This window comes from Anomaloglossus baeobatrachus, chromosome 3 (genome assembly GCF_048569485.1).
Source record: "Anomaloglossus baeobatrachus isolate aAnoBae1 chromosome 3, aAnoBae1.hap1, whole genome shotgun sequence".
Classification (NCBI taxonomy): Eukaryota; Metazoa; Chordata; class Amphibia; order Anura; family Aromobatidae; genus Anomaloglossus; species Anomaloglossus baeobatrachus.
This window is the reverse complement of record NC_134355.1, coordinates 571,543,365-571,561,309: the sequence shown is the minus strand read 5'-3', so window position 1 is coordinate 571,561,309 and position 17,945 is coordinate 571,543,365. Positions and strand designations below refer to the sequence as shown.

Genomic DNA, 17,945 nt, shown 5'->3' with positions numbered 1-17,945 from the left:
ACCTGATACTGAGAACATTGTTGGCTGCAGTTAGTCAGCAAAATTACATAATCCTTCACATATTGAAATTGCAGTTTGTTTCATGCATTCACTGGTGTTCACCTTTGCCTTGGTACAGATACTATGGATTTGTTGTTTAACCACTTCATAACAGGGAGCATTGGGTCTGAAAGTCTTGCAAATGTAGCTAACCCCAACATCCTTATTCTGGGTTTACACATCCGTGTTTCTCATTTTCCGCACAAGGACTATGATGAAAGGACTGGCTGTGAGTCTCTTGACCAGTGTTACGTTGTTGCGATTCCCAGCCCAGAAGTACCAATGCTCCTCCAACTCACCTCCTTTATCCCCGCTGCCTATGTCCGGGTCCCTCCTGTTCACCTGTCAGCACCCCCACTCCCTGTGTGGCAGGGGCGCTGACATTTCCTTGATGTCACTATCTGCTCTATGCTGCTTTGCCCATCTTCTAGTTCCCGTGGCCCGCACATGCGCAGTAGGGCTCTCAGGAGCGCTTAGGGGGGATCACACGCTGTTTTTTTAAATGATTTTAATCTTTTATTTTCTTTTTAAAAATGCGGTTCCTTTTATTTTGATACACAGCCAAGATAAGCGTGTGTGGAGGGCTGCAGCCTGTAGCCATGGGCTTTATCTGTGCTGGGTATCATAGTATAAGGGGGCCCTACACCAGTTGTTTTATTTTTATACCCAGATAGACGCACACAGTGTCTGTGATTGGAAGCAGTCAGCTGACACGTTGTCACTCAGGGTGGGGGCACATCTGACTGCAGCCAATGTTTTTTTTAACCCAGTTAGACCCTTCAGCCCCGGTTATCTGCGAGTCAGCCCATCACTATCAGAGACAGAGATGTATTGTCTCAGCAGACAAATGATCCTTGACAGGGATGCAGGCAATAAGCAAAGAAATGGTTAACTGCAGGCAGTAGAGATAAACTGAATACTTGCTTGCAGATAAGATAAAAAAAAAGTTACAAATGGGTAGTAGTGTGAACAGCACAAGAGAAGAGTTTGTCATGCTTAAATTAAGCATTAGCAGGTGTGATTTTGGAAGTGAATGCAAAGAGTTGATAAACAGGAGTTTGCTTAAGAGATGAATGAATGGCTGAGAGAAATGGATGGTGAAGCAAACTTCAGAAGCCACAAGGTAACCCCAGTACAAGCTTACTGAAAACTCAGTCAATACATTACATAGCTGTTTGACTCGGCCTTAAAAGATCTTAAGTCATGATGTCAAAGTAGTTGTTGCGTTACAAAAGTAACCCAATGGATCTCTGCAGTCAAATCAGGAGAGCAGACTGTCAGTCATTACATATCTCACTGACAACATCCCCTTTCATTTAAAATAAGCTGTGGAGGCTGATTTTTTGGAAGATTTGTGTCCAGTCCCGAGACCTTAACAGCTCATTGTAATGCTTACCATTGTGAGCGAAAATGGACCCACTGGACCACAGGGAAACCCAGAGCCTACCCTTTAGTGGGGTAAAGACACAGTCCCGGTAGCTGATCCCCAAGGCAGGAGCGGACACAAGAGCAGACAAGGCTGAGTCTCTAGTGTGAATAGGGGCCACCAGGGTAGCTGAGGCAGATGACACAGGCAGAGTCACTAGTAAGGCAGATGGCACGGCCAGGACAGACAGGCAGAGTCTCTAGCACGAACAGGGCAGGATGAACAGGAACCAAGTACGGGTAGGAAAGGCCTGGAACCAGATGCCAACAGGGCAGTATGGGCTAGAACCAGGTAGGGGAAGGACAGGACTGGAACCAGGTGCCAAACAAAGCAGGACGGGCTGGAACCAGGTGTCAAAAGAGCAGGTCCAGCTTAAATGAACTGTTGCTTCTTTATTTCTTGAGAATTTAAAGTACACAGGACATCACATTTTCACAAGGACACTGCTACAGAAATGGTGAGCTAGATTCATTGCTACTATTACATATGGAAAAAAAGTATGGGTAGGACAGGACTGTAACCAGGGGCCAAATGGGGCAGGATGGGCTGGAACCAGGTACGGGTAAGACAGGACTGGAACCAGGTGCCAACAGGGCTGGAACCAGATATGGGTAGGACAGGACTGGAACCAGGTGCTAACATAGCAGGATGGGCTGGAACCAGGTACAGGCAGAATAGAACAGGACGGGCAGTTGGCCTGATAACAAGCTATACAGAACACAACTGACTAACACTGATCAGAAGGCTTTGAACAGGCCCCTTCCCTAGTGGGAGCGTGCCTGAAATACCCAGTGCCTCTCAGCAATATACTGAGAGGCACTTCCTAGGAGTGGCTCTCTGGCCCTTTAATAAAAGGGCAGCGGTGAGCGCACATGCCGTAGGAGCACTCCCGGAGGACCTGTGATGCGTGCACAGACTCTAGGACTCCAGGAGTGGGAAGGAGATTGCACTCATATGAAGTAGTGCTGGGACACCGGGCAGCGGAAAGGGAGTCAACCATGGTGGTGAGTGACAGCGTGTCTCTGCAAGGAGAGAGAGCAAGTAGCGCAGGGACGCTATGCTACACTCATTTACACATTAAGAAAAATGTGGATTTCTCTGGGATGAAACATCATGTCACATATATGAAGGTATTATTTTATTTGACTTTCTATGACCTGCATGACTATATAAACGACTTAGGAGGGTGGATGCTTATGACATTTCCCTATATAAAATATCTTCCTATTTGGAACCACCCTAAATTCCAACCAGGAAACAACTTTAACTTATTTATGGAATGGTAAATTAAAGGGATACACCCTCTGAGTCATTTATTTTTTTAAAGTGAATCTAGATGGTGTTCTCCACCTCAGCTAGTTGTAGAATATCATCTAAATAATACACAATAGAGCCATCAACTTGTTTTCTCACAATATAATTAGTGTATGAAAAAATGCAGACAGTATTTTTAGAATGTTATCAAGATATCATCTAACAAAATGTCACTGTCAACCAAATGACCCAGAATTTGGAGCTAAATCTCAAACAAGGCTGGATAACTATTCAAAAAGTAATGTGTTGTTCTCTTTGTCCTAAATGAAAAGTGTAAATGTTCACAGAGCAGGAATTCCTGGCATCAGGTAGCAAACATGATACAATATCTCCAAATCCCATGCTGGTAACTTTGTATTGTTGGGAAATAAGTGAAAATGGCATGAATCACTTCAAATATTTGTCATTACATCTAAAGGCCACATCTCACTAAGCGACATCGCTAGCAACATCGCTGCTGAGTCACGGTTTGTGCCGTAACAGCGATCTTGCTAGCGATGTTGCTGTGTGTGACATCCTGCAACAACCTGGCCCCTGCTGTGAGGTCGCCGGTTGTTGCTGAATGTCCTGGACCATTTTTTAGTTGTTGCTCTCCCGCTGTGAAGCACACATCGCTGTGTGTTACAGCGAGAAAGCAACGAACTGAATGTGCAGGGAGCCGCCTTCTGGCAGCCTGCGGTAAGCTGTAACCAAGGTAAATATCGGGTAACCAAGCGAAGCACTTTGCATGGTTACCCGATATTTACCTTGGTTATTAGCGTACGCCGCTCTCAGGCTGTCAGTGCCGGCCCCCTGCTCCCTGCACTCGTAGCCAGAGTACACATCGGGTAAATAAGCAAAGCTGTTTGCTTATTAACCCGATGTGTACTCTGGCTACGAGTGCAGGGAGCCAGCTCTAAGCGGTGTGCGCTGGTAACCAAGGTAAATATTTGGTAACCAACCGCTTGGTTACCCGATATTTACCTTAGTTACCAAGCGCAGCATCGCTTCCACGCGTCGCTGGTGGCTGAGGGCTGGTCGCTGGTGAGATCTGCCTGTTTGACAGCTCACCAGTGACCATGTAGCGACGCTCCAGCGATCCCTGCCAGGTCAGCGTCGCTTAGTCTGACGGTATCTTAAGACCAAATTAGAACATTTGTGCACAAAGAACACTTAGGCTATGACCCCACGGGCGCTCGTACCTGCGGATGTATCCGCAGGTACGAGCGCATGTTTCCCACAGCTGCCTGCCGGTATCCGCAGCTATTTTTAGCTGCGAGATTCAAGCGGAATAGCTGCGGGAAACATGCGGAGTTTCACGCGATTTACCTGCGGACGTCCCGGCCTCTATCTCCATAGAGGAGGGCCGGGATCTCCGCAAGTAAATCCGCATGAATAATTGACATGCAGTTAGGTGCGGCTGCGGGATCTCCGCAGGAGATTCCGCAGCCGCACTTTCCGCAGCGTGGACACAGACACTCCCCATGTCCCATAGGGTAACATGGGGAGTGTCTGTACATGCTAAAACCTGCAGATTTATCTGGAAAATCCAGAAAAATCCGCAGGTTTTCCACGACAAAATCCGCAGGTACAGAGTCCCGTGGGCACATAGCCTTAAATAGTGAGACAATAAAAAGAGAAGAAAAGGAAAGCGTTTACTAACAGACATTGCTCAAATGATGACGTAGCTCAGTTTAGGGCTCCTTTCATGTTGACATCTTGGCATTACAGGAACCAAAACCAGTAGGGGATTTATAATAATTTTTATTTCTTTCTATAAGGCCCGTTTCACACGTCAGTGAAAAACACAGACGTTTTTCACTGGCGTGTAAAACACGCACATGTCCCTGCGTGTGCCAAAAATCACGGCACACGTGGGTTGTCTAAGTGCAATCCGGGCTCCGTTCTCCGTGGCCCGTGATTACACTTAGAGATTCACTCACCTGCGCCCGCTCCCGCTCTCCATGGTGCTGATCGCTCCCGCGGTGCAGCATCCGGCCGGCGGTGACCCCTGCAGGAGCTGCTTCCGGGTCGGCTGTGTCGCGCATAATGAATATGCGCGACAATAATGAGCCGGCTCAGAAGCAGCAGGGAGGACGGGCTGCAGAGGACATCGCTGGACGCCGGGTGAGTTAAAATGTTTATTATTTTAAATGCACGTTTTTTCTGGCACGTGTTTCACGGACCACACCACTGCGTGGTCCGTGGAACATCAGTGATGCCAGAAAAAAATGGACATGTCTCCGTGCAGCAATCACGCACACGCGGGTACGCTGCACGGAGACACGTGCAGTGAAAAATCACTGACGTGTGAGCAGACCCATTCATTATAATGAGTCTGCGTATGTCAGTAATTCTGGTACGTTTAAAAAAAAGCACAAACGTACCAGAATCACTGACGTGTGAAAGGGGCCTAACACCAACATATTACTCAGCACTTTACAATTCAGAAGGTACTTATACAAACAAGACTTCACAGAGTAACATATAGTTCAACACAATGCATACTAAGGCTACTTTCACACATCAGTTTTTTGCCATCAGGCACGATCCTGCAAAAAAAACTGATGCGATGGATTCGGCGAAAAAACGGATCCGTCGCATCAGTTTGTTCCATGCGTTCTTTCCGTTTTTTTTTTTTACAGATCCGTTGTGATACTGAGCATGCTCAGTTCAAAAGACCGGATCCGTCGTTAGATTCCGTCATATGCCGGATGACAACGGATCCGGCAGCCATAGGCTTCCATATACAACATGCCAGATGGCGCCAGATCCGGGCGTGGACCGTTTTTTTGCCGGAGACAAAAAAAGGTTCTATGCTGTGTCCTTTCCGGCAGCTGGATGAAGAAATTTTGCCAGATCCGGAGGACGCCGCATGCAACGCAAGACCATCCGGCACAATCTGGCGCTAATACAAGTCAATGGGGAATAAAACGGATCCGGCGTCGGATCTGTTTTATCCGCATTTCGCCGGATTGTGCCTGATAGCAAAAACCGGATGTGTGAAAGCAGCCTAAGAGGAGTGAGGGCCCTGCTCACAAGCTTACAATCTGAGGAAATAGGGGGAACACAAAAGATAAAAATAAAGTGTAGCCACAAAAGAAGATGTTACCCTGCTCCTTGCTTTTTCTCGCCGTGTTACCCAAGAGCGTTTAGGATTGTTGGGGTGATAAAGTTGTTAAAACAAAAGCAAATCCAGCGCCTTGGCAAGGAGACTCAAGTGATAAAACTCCAAACTTTATTGTATCAAAATTAAAATACAAAAATACAGACCACTATGTGGGGGGACAAGAAAAAGTAATCCACGGACAGAGGAAAAATTCCTACATGTTTCGACCAGTAGAGGTCTTAGTCATGGAAACTATTTATTTGATAAGGTTGCTAGGGCCGCTTTACACGCTACAACATCGCTAGCAATTGCTAGCAATGTCGAGCACGATAGCACCCGCCCCCATCGTTGTGTAACGATATGTGGTGATCGCTGCTGTAGTGAACATTATCGCTACGGCAGCGTCACACGCACATACCTGCTCTGCGACGTCGCTGTGACTGCCGAACATTCCCTCCCTCAAGGGGGAGGTGCGTTCGGCATCACCGCGACATCACAGCAACGTCACTAAGCGGCCGCCCAATCAAAGCGTAGGGGCGGAGATGAGTGGGACGAACATCCCGCCCACCACCTTCCTTCCTCATTGCTGGTGGGACGCAGGTAAGGAGAGGTTCCTCGTTCCTGCGGTGTCACACATAGCGATGTGTGCTGCCGCAGAAACGATGAACAACATCGTTACTGCAGCAGCAACGATAATTGAGATTAGGGGGGGATGTCACCGATTAGCGATTTTGAACGTTTTTGCAACGATTCAAAATCGCTAATAGGTGTCACAATGACATCGCTAACGCTGTTGGATGTGCGTCACAAAATCCATGACCCCCAACGACATCGCTTTAGCGATGTCGTAGCGTGTAAAGCCACCTTTAAAGTAGTCTTGTTTGGAGAGGTGAAGGGTATAGTTATACGTTTAAGCATAAACTTATAATGCATAAAATATTCAGACAAAAGTGATTTTCTTTACTGATCCTGAAAAAATCTGGAGCATCGCTGAAGAAATTGTGTTTGCAGCATGTGCCAGGGTTGCGCAGTCTGTGTCGGGATGTTCTGGGTGTAGGGGGTGCATCTTCATCAAGGAAACTCCAGTGTTTTAGTAAAATGTTTCAAAGAGAGAAGAGATTGGGGCCAATGATGACTGCAGATTGTTCATAAGTCACTGGGTATTGATGGCACATAGATGTATGTGCGGTAAATGAGGGTGTCCTGAGCATGACGAAAGTTATTGAAAGAGAAGAAAAGAAGATTGTGGTCAAAAAGAGGCAGAGTGGAGATAGTAAAATCATGCCCTGAGCAGAGCCGGGAGAAGATCAGGTTCATCGCATTCCCATCTTCATCCATAGGACAGTTAGTAAACTGTGAAAGGCTGAGAGAGGAGGTTAGAATAAATAGAAAAGAGTTCCAGCTCACCCCTCTTCACTCCATGGAAAGCCGGCGGCGCGCAGGAAAACGCCCGGACTTAGGCAGGAACATACGGTGCAAAAACAAAAGCAAATCCAGCGCCTTGGCAAGGAGACTCGAGTGATAAAACTCCAAACTTTATTGTATCAAAATTAAAATACAAAAATACGGAGCACTATGTGGGGGGAACAAGAAAAAGTAATCCACGGACAGAGGAAAAATTCCTACATGTTTCGACCAGTAGAGGTCTTAGTCATGGAATGAAGGAAGGTCTCCAGTGGAGGTGATTTAAAACCACATGCACACCACGTCATCAGAGCAAGTGCTCTAATTAAGGAATATGTGTTACCAGTCCATTCAAAGTGAATGTGTGCAAACATATGTAACAAGACATAATTGAGACAAAAAATAAAAAACTACACAATGTGGCAGTCTATGAGAATAATTAAAATAAAAATGGATACATAGGAGGAAGATCCAGTAAAAAACAAAAGCAAAAACCCATGCATGCAAGGAGGATGTAGTCACACGATGCATGAGGGAAAAAAAAACCAAAAAAACATTTCTCTCTCTTTTCTCCTTTATTCTCTTTTTCCCCTTCCTCTCCCCAAAAACATCCCTATCTCACCTTCTTCTCACTATCTATTATTGGATCAAATACTAGGTTGACAAAAACTGGATATAATTTTTTATATGTCTTTTTTTTTTTTTTTTTTTTTTAATATAATTATTTTATTATTAGATCCAAGAGAGAAGGAGAAGGGGGGGGGAAACAAAATCAAAAAACCCTGAAGGGGGAATGGAGAGGAATAACTCCTTATGAATACTGTATGATGAGGTATTTTCTAAAATTCATACCATGTGGAACCCGAGTACCCAATTTGAAAATCCAAAAAGACTCCCTGTTGAAAATTTTTCTACGATGGTCACCCCCTCTCAACGGTTTGTAGACTTTCTCAATACCAGAAAAGATAAGCGAATCAAGGTTCCTATTGTGTATAGAAACAAAATGTCTAGTGACCGCAGATACATTAACAGCCGCTAAATTTGACGGATCGGACATGTGCCGTCTGATGCGTTTTTTCAACGGGCCACTAGTGCATCCCACGTACTGGATTCTGCAGGCCGTGCATTCAATCAGATAGATGACATTTGGTGTGTTACAATTAATAAAATCTTTTATGTCATAGGATAGACCGGTGGTGATAGAAGTAAACGTTTTACTTTTTTTTGACATGCTTGCAAGAAATACACTGATTGTGACCACAGCTGTAGAACCCAGTACATGAGAGCCAATTTTTGTTGTTTTTATTAGTATTCTGTGAGTCTTTGCTGGCAACAAAACTGGGAGCCAACAGATTTGATAAATTGAGAGCCTGTTTAGCAACAAAATTGATGGAATAGCTAGTAAGGATTTGACTTAAGTTGTTATCTTGATATAAAAGAGGTAAGTATTTTCTGATGATTTTTACAATATCATTGAATTGCGGGGAATAAGCCGTAGCAAATGTTATTTTGTCAAGATGTTTCTTACTGTCGATTTTTTTGCATTTGAAAAGGTCTGTTCTATTGAGATCCTTTACTACTAGAGAGGAGGTTAGGGACAGAAGATGAGTGGCAGATGGTGAATGTGGTTCATCAATGGGGATGTTAAAGTCCCCCAAGATGAGAGTGGGAATGTCACAAGATAGAATTTTGATTTACAACTATTTAGCATGATTATGTAGCACCCCACGGGGCAGGTGCTTTTAACCTACTCGTTGCCGGGCCGTCGACTGTCGTTGTCACAAGCGGCCTAGCCCAACTCCGTTGCTCCGAGGTGTACAGGAAATGGCTGGGGAAGGATGATGGGGTAGTAGTGAGGTGTTTGTCTTGACGCCACCTGTGGTATGTGGCTAGGGAATAGGCCGTCGCTGCTGTTTCTGTCCTCTGGGGCGGATGGTAGTAGCACCTATGGGAGGTATCGCTCCCCACAGGTGAAGCAGGCCCTGGGGAGGATGATGAGGGGAGTAGTAATGGCGGCTTGGAGCAGCAATACTGGTAATAAAGAGTCTGAGTCTATGGCTGCAGTTCCAGATTGTTTACTCACTTTTAGTGCTGTGCCGTGCACCCAGGTAATACCGGTCACTTGCTATGATGGGCTTCGTCGAACCCGAATCCCTTTAGAGATCACTCAGGTTTGGTGTTCGGTGGGTTCCCTCCTTATAACGCCTGTCTGTGGATCCCCTGGCTTGAAGCTATGAGGGGACCCTGGGTTTCACAAGATGTACTCTTGTCCCTACCTGCAGGTGCCGCGGTTCCGATGTGGGATCCAGCTTGATGCGAGACCCCGGATCCTCTCTAGCACTGTGCTGTCGGGCGCTGTGTGGTCGGGGAAGCTTGAAACTTTCCCGGTCCAGGCAGATTCTGGAAAACAAATGTGAAGTATGATCTTCCCTAGGGTCCTGCCACCCTGCGTGGAGTCGGTTCCGAGTGGAGCAGATTCACTCTCCCCACGGCAACCGTGTCACCTTCTCCTTCCCACTGGAGCACCTGTGAGGCACGCCTGCTCCCTTAATCTCCTGCTAGAGAACTATCCTAGACTGTTGTGTTGACTCCTGACTCCTCCTGCTGGCTGCACCTCCCCCTCCCAGCTCCTAAGCTAGTGGCTGTTGAGGGCATCCTGTAAATGCCTCTCTGTCGGGAACCCCTTTATCACCCTACCCTAGCTCAGTCCCCAGTAGGAACAGGGCAAGTTGGTCTGTATTTGAGTGTGTAAACCGGGACTGACCTCCTCAGGAACCGGGTTTAGCATTACACCCAAATTTTGGTGCATTCTCTGTGGCGACTGAAGCCTCAGGGGCGCCACAATTACTTATGCTGATTCTTGTCATGTCACTGCATTGTTACTGTTTAGCTCCTGGTGGTGGAAAAATCTTTTTCTTGCAGTGTACTACAAATTACAACCTGTCCTCACATTCCCTAATAGATCAATATGTTATTAGGTTGATTCCCAAGCAAAAGGTCACTAGTTAAAATTGAGGAGTAGCCATTAAGAAGATTTCTCAAGATTAGAGAAACAGCATCATCCAGCTCATTAATCGTGGTCTTCCGGCAAAAAAAATTGCCAAACTGCAAGATGTCAGTGCCAAAACAGTTTGAAGAATATGAAATGAATTACGTCTATCCATTCAAACTCCAAAAGATGGACGTCCAGGCAAAATATGGGAGTCAAAAAGTTAGCTCATCACAAGGTCCATTAGTTCTAGCGTGACAAACACAGCACTGGAGGTGGCTTGTATGTTTCAAAATGGTGAGCTCTCAGACGTCCAGGCAAACACAGTGCAACGCACATTACACAAATATGGAATGGTGGCCCAAAAAAAGTTGAAGAAGCCTTGACTTCAATATCTGCTATAAAAAACATGTAAAAATTGAGACATTAGCACACAAAAATGGCCAGTTTTATGTGGGCCCAACAACCATCGGCAAGGTGACCTCTTTTTGTTGGGTCCCTGCCTACTCTAATGCCTCTCTTTGGGTTAAAAACCCTACAATTTATGGGGTGATAGGAACCTGCAAATGGAGAATTAAAATCGCTAGAGGATGAAGAGTAGGAGGGCTCAATCGGAAGGCATAACCCTGTAATCTATGAAAAAACTGATGGCACATCCTAACTTTCTAATGTGAACAGGTGCAAACTGAACATGCAACAAAGTAACAAAAAGGAGACAATTGTACTCTGTAGTGCTAAGATATGTGGAACAATGAATATTGGAATATAAACATGCATTACTGCTATGAAAATAAATGAAAAAATTGACACTTAGGGACAGGAACCTGCAAGTGGAGAATTAAGGTCACCTTGCCATTGGCTGTTGGGCTCACATAAAACTGGCCATTTTTGTGTGCCAGGTATTTCAATTTTTACTTGTTTTTCATAGTAATAGTGCTATATTCCCATATTTATTGTACCACATGTCTTAGTGCTACAGAGTGCAATTGTCTCCTTTTTATTACTTTGTTTTATGTTCAATTTGCACCTGTTCACATTAGAAAGGTACGATGTGCCATCAGTCTTTTTCTTAGATTATCGACTACTATATCATGATAAGAAGCACCGGCTCAAGCAAAAAGGTACGAAAAGTGGATAATAGAAGATTGGATACAAGTGATTTGGGGTGATGAGATGAAAGTCAATACACTAGACTCTGATGCGTTCAAAAGGGTCTGGAAGAAATAAAGGGAAAAAGGAGCTAACGGATCGAGAAATTTAATGAACTGTCAAGTTTAGTGGAGGAAGCCTGATGATATGGAGTTGTTTCACAGTCAAAGATATTGGATACTTCACCTGGATTGATTTTGGTCTCAATGCTGAATATAATAGGTAGCAGATAGGGTCAAGGAGACATACAAAATCCAAAGGTTGGAACAAAGACTCCTAAAACTTAACTTTTAAAAGCGTGAAAGTTAAAAAGTGACAAAATGTCACATAAAAACGTAAATGAACATGTATGTTGGGTCACACCAAAGGACAACAAAGCCCAGTATACATGTGCCGCACAGAAGACAAACAAACAATCCCTGTGAATAGTAGTATTCACAACAATATCAAAATCCCGTACTCATCCGTGAGGGGAACCAACCCTCAAACAACGGGGAAATCGGGATTTTATGCAAACAAAGTGAAATCCAATATTAATCAGTTCAGACCACTAAAGCATCATTTTCAAATTATGATGGGTCATGTTTCAAAGTATGGAAAGATCTCACCCAATTAGGCTCATCAAAGGATTCCCATCACAGGGTATTCATGTATGGCCGACTTTTCCTATTTAGTCGCCACCATAATCCTGTTTTGATGGATCAAGAATTCCTATTGCGGATCAGGATATAAATCCTCCTGTCATCGCACCATGTGCAGGTCTGTAAGGTTACTCCCAATTCTGGTCTCAATGCTGAGCTACAGTTGAAACTAGTAGTTTACATACACTATCTAAAAAGACACATATGCATGTTTTTCTCACTATCAGAATAAACCTCTTATTTTATGTCAATTAGGATTACCAAAATTATTACGTTATATTTGCCAAATGCCAGAATAATGAGAGAGAGAATGTTTTAAGGCATTTTTATTACTTTATGCAAAGTCAAAAGTTTAGATACACTAAAGGCCGCTTTACACACTGCGATATCGGTACCAATATCGCCAGCGTGGGTACCCGCCCCCATCGGTTGAGCGACACGGGCCAATCGCTGCCCATGTCGCACATCGCCCGGACCCGTCACACGGACTTACCTTCCCTGCGACGTCGCTGTGACGGGCGAACCGCCTCCTTTCTATGGGGGCGGTTCGTTCAGCGTCACAGCAGCGTCACTGAACCGCCGCCCAATAGAAGCGGAGGGGCGGAGATGAGCGGGATGTAACATCCCGCCCACCTACTTCCTTCCGCATTGTGGCCGGGACGCAGGTAAGGTGAGATTCTTCGTTCCTGTGGTGTCACACGGAGCGATGTGTGCTGCCGCAGGAATGAGGAACAACTTCGTTACTGCTGCAGTAATGATATTTGAGAATGGACCCCCATGTCACCGATGAGCGATTTTTCACATTTTTGCAACGATGAAAAATCGCTCATTGGTGTCACACGCAACAGCATCGCTAAAGCGACCGGATGTGCGTCACAAATTCCGTGATCCCAAACGAGATCACTTGAGCGATGTCGTAGCGTGTAAAGTCCGCTTAAGAGTACTATACCTTTAAACAATGTGGGACAGCCCATATGATGATGTCATGTCTTTGGAAGCTTCTGATCTGGTTTATTGGCAACAGCTGACTTAATTAGAGACACACCTGTGGATGTATTTTAATGCACACCTGAAACACACTGCTTCTTTGTGTAGCATCATGGGAAAGTCAAAAGAAATCAGCCAAAATCTCAGGAGGAGAATTGTGGACTTACAAAAGTCTGGTTCAACCTTGGGTGCAATTTTTAGATACTTGAAGGTGCCCCGTTGATTTGTACAAACAATTATATGCAAGTTTACACAAGATGGGAATGTCCAGCCATCTTACAACTCAGGAAGGAGACGGGTTCTGTGTACCAGAGATGAACTTGCTGTGGTTACACATGTTCATATCAACCCAAGAACAAAAGCAAAAGACCTTATGAAGATGCTGGCGGAAGCTGATCGTGTCATTATCAACCGTGAAATGAGTACTGTATCAACATGGGCTGAAAGGCCACTCTGCCAGGAAGAAGCCATTACTCCAAAAAAACCCATAAAAGCCAAATTAATGTTTGCAAATGCACGCAGGAATAAAGACCTTAATATTTGGAGACATGTCCTGTGGTCTGATGAAACTAAAATTGAACTGTTTGGCCATAATGACCATCGTTACGTTTGAAAGAAAAAGGGAGAAGCTTTGAAGCTTGAAGGCCGCTTTACACGCTGCAATATCGTTACCAATATCGCCAGCGTGTGTACCCGCCCCCATCGGTTGTGCAACACAGGCAAATCGCTGCCCGTGGCGCACAACATCGTTCTGACCCGTCACACTACTTAAAACCACAAAATAATAGAAATTCGAGGTAGGATGACCAGAAAACCACATAAACTAAACCTCAAAATAAATATCTTTATTAATAATATTGATTTAAAATATAGACACCATATGTCTTCCAAACAACAATAGACAAATACAAAGTGAGTGAAGCTTAGTTGAAAAATAGAAAGGCGTGAGAGAATGAGTAATAGATCAGTGGTAGGTATCGGGTTTCATAGAACCTAAGCTATATCTCTTAATGACCCTTCCTACCAGCGGAGGGTGTCATAATGTTTAGGACCCCCCCCCGCTCCAGATGGCTAGCCCTCACTATCCCTATTTCCAACTGGCTTGTGTCCACCACCAACATCCAGGTGCAGAGTGTGTTAAAGACAAAACTACATGTAATACACAATAGCGTTAAATGTAGGTTTTTTCACTGAATAGATATTCAATCTGAAAACTTGATATTTGTTAGAAGGGAGCGACAGGGTCTGCCACGCAGGCTCCAGCAGCTCCTCCCGACGCGTTTCCCCCCCTTCTAACGCAATGAAAGGGGGTTCATCAGGGGTACAAGATAGAAGACACCTGTAAGAAAGACAGACATGTGTCACTAATCAAATTCAGGATTAAATATGCTTCCTTGAACCAATGTGTGCAGCAAAGATGACTTACTTAGAAAATGGTTAAAGCCAGTGACTCAATAAGTCTTCTGACCAGGATAGGTGCGACAGGTATTACTGTATCCTTTTTTTTCACAAGATCCCCTATTGTTCCATCAGGATAAATGGACTTATAAGAGGGGTTATGTCTTTGGACTTACTACAAAACAAAAAGAGTGAAGAGGAAAAAGTCCCTTAGGGCAACATGCAGATTGCACAGAGTCACTACGACAAGGATGGCAATAAACACATAGAAAGAACCTGATTCCTCCTCAATGAACCATGGCCCAACGGATGTGTATTGGTCTCCAATTCACGTGAATAGAGAACCTGCGATGTATAATCAAAATATCACCATTAGAGTCATGATGGAGTAGGGGGCCATCCCCCCCCAAAAAGAAAAAAAAAAAATGTATTTAAATAGAGGCAATTATATCTACCCTATTGCATCAAATGAGTCAAGGTAGTGGTTGTTCCAGCCTAATTCCTGGAGAATTCTCACCACAGGGTTCCTGTATGTAAAATAAAGGAGTCTACATCATACCCCCATTTCGTGTATCAACATGCGTAAATTCTTGAAAACCACATATGACATAGGATCACTATAATGTGGATGGTAATAAAAGATAAAAGATGCAAAAAGAACCTGATTGTTCCTTAGTGATCAGGGGTCCAACGGATGTATTATATTCTCCAATTTAAATGAAGAGAGAATCTGTAATGTACAATCAAAATATCCCTGTTAGAGCCATGATGGAGCAGAGGGCCATACCCCAAAAGGCCATTATATCTACCCTTTGACACCAATATGTCAGGGTCGGAGTAGTTCCAGCCTGATCCCTGGAGAATTTTCATAACACGGCTCCTAGATGTGAAAAAAAGGGGACTCCATCATACCCCCATTTACATATCAGTCATGCATAAACCCTCAAATCACAAAAAATATACCTGCAAAAGAGAAGATACCATCCGAGGAACATCTATGTAACAACCTGCTGCAGTCAGCAATAAATGATAGGCCACCGATAGAGGGGAGAGCAGAATATATGCCTGTAATGAAAGGACTTCCTTATTAGTCCTAGGAATTAAAAAAGTACTGAGGTCCCACCTGTTATAGGTCAGACCTACAAAAGCAGACTAAATCAGTATCAATGGGGGGCCCCCTTATGAACATACAAAGCATTCGCCCCTCCTGGTTTAGGAGGAAGGTACATACCCAAAGAAGTCCTCTAGACCACTCCACCTGCAAAGACCCTGTCCAGGTCCCGAGTGCCGATACACATCTGAGACGCAGGGAGTGGTGCTGGAAATCCAGTATGTTGCCTGTATCCTAGTGCTGTCAGTGTCCTGCACATGGATCTACTATGAAGGGGTATTTAAAATCGCCGCGTCCCGGAAGTTAGGGGCGGAGTCATCATCCCTTCCCTGCTCACTTTAAAAGTGACAGGAAAAGGGACCTATGGAGACACAGGATCTCCTGATGTTGTGAACGATCACGCCCACTTCCTGTTTGCGTAATGATTGAAAGGATGAAAGGAGAATGATCCTATCAGAACCAAGAGTGTGACTCTTGGCATACTGGTGACGCCCACCTCTTATTTCCAATCGATTTTGGCAGGGAAGATGCTAATCATCCTATGCACGAAAGACCTGCCCGGAAGTATGCGTCATATGATTGACGCTGTGGCGAATGACACTGCGTTAACACCCACCTCCTATTCTCAGTCAGATTTAGCAGGGAAAATGCTAATCGCTTTATGCAAATAGGGACGTGCCCGAAATCATGCGTCACAGGAATGACGCTGCGTTAAACTAAACTGCCTATTTTGCTGGATTAACTGACAAATATGAAGTCACCCCATATGTCTAACACTATAGAATGCCTATTGTAAGGCATACACAATACGACAAGCGGGGATAAACCTCATCCCTGATCAGCTTTAAGCATTCCACGGTCAATTAGGACCACGGAATGAGGGGGATAATAGCAATGATAGATCAAACGTGCTAAGGATAGTACAACAATGTTAGGCATTATTTTCCCGTTGGTAACAATTCTTGTCAAATATCCCCCATTTCCTAGCTCCAGTGCTTATAGGGGAGACCCTTGATCATACCCTTTGGTAACCTATCGCTCATTGAGGACCCCCCCCTTCCTCTCTTTAGTTTTATATTATTGATTTTTATATGTGTATATATATAAAAGCACCAATCCCTCACACACTACATATGGTCCAAGGAAATTTAGATATAATATGTACAAACATGAAAAAGAAACAAGGTGGGTATGGATGACCCACATAAAATTTAATATCACGGCTTTCTATCAGTTATAGCAACCCTTTTTCCCATTAGATGAAGCTGACATAACTAATGTTTTCATTCAAGCCCCCCGGGGAGACTACACCCAGCAAAAAGATCCATCTTGCTTCACGTTGCAAGATGGTTCTGTCCCAATCTCCTCCACGTACTGGTTTTTTAACCACCTCTATGACCTGAAAGGAGATGGTTCTAGTATCGCCATTGTGGTACTCATTCACATGCCTTGAGATGGCCGTATCTCTTTTGTGGCTGATGTCACCCAGGTGTTCTCCAATCCTCACTCGCAGCTGCCTCCTGGTTTTGCCAACATATCCCAGGGGGCAGCTGCAAGTACAGAGATAGACCACCCCCTGGGTCCTGCAATTGGCAAAGTCTCTGATCTTAAAGACCCTGCCAGTCCCCAGATTGGAAAATTCTTTAGTCTGATTTATGAAGATGCAGTAACTGCATCTACCACACCTAAAGGTCCCCTGTGGTTTTCGGTCCAGCCAAGTCCCCTCCCCTCTTGGGGGTATGAAATGGCTGTGCGTGAGGTGATCCCTAATGGATTTCCCCCTCCTAAAGGTAACACTTGGGTGTGGAGAGACGTATTTACCTATATCCGGGTCTGATCTTAAAATGGGCCAATACTGTCTGAGTATCTCCATAACCCTAGGGTTTTGGTCGTCGAATGTAGCCACCAATCTTGTGGTCTCATTGTCGCCCAGTTTTTCTTTTGGCCTAAGTAATTCTCTCCTTGACTGAAACTGCGCATGTTTATACGCAGGTTCAATAACCCTTGGTGGGTAACCTCTCTGCTGGAATCGTCTTTTCATCTCTTGTGCCTGACCCTCAAAATCACTGAGGGAGGAACAGTTTCTTCTTAATCGAAGAAACTGTCCCTTAGGGATACCCCTCCTGAGGGGTGCTGGGTGGTAGCTCTCCCACCTCAGGAGACTATTCGTGGCTGTAGGCTTTCTATAAATGGTTGTAGCTAAATTCCCTTCCAAGTCCCTAGTGATTTTCAAATCTAGGAATGCCAAGGAACTGAAGCTCATCTCGAAGGTGAATCTCAGACCGATGTTGTTTGAGTTCAATTTGTCCAAAAATTGCACAAACAGTGACTCGCCGCCCGTCCAGAGGACGAGGATGTCATCTATATATCGCCCCCAAAATTGTATATGGGGGGAAAAG

General features: G+C 44.7%; 1 protein-coding gene and 1 long non-coding RNA gene across 2 annotated transcripts in view; one reads left to right on the top strand and one right to left on the bottom strand.

Annotated features, from left to right (window-relative positions):
- The window catches only part of SLC19A3 (solute carrier family 19 member 3), a 72,117-nt gene that overhangs the window by 11,216 nt on the left and 42,956 nt on the right, over positions 1-17,945 (top strand). The gene's annotated exons all lie outside the window — the stretch shown is intronic.
- Positions 14,714-15,314, bottom strand: LOC142295579 (uncharacterized). Its single transcript, XR_012751493.1, has 4 exons — positions 15,245-15,314; positions 15,097-15,165; positions 14,891-14,962; positions 14,714-14,780 (listed from the first exon to the last, which is right to left on the bottom strand). It is a non-coding gene; the product is annotated as an uncharacterized LOC142295579 (long non-coding RNA).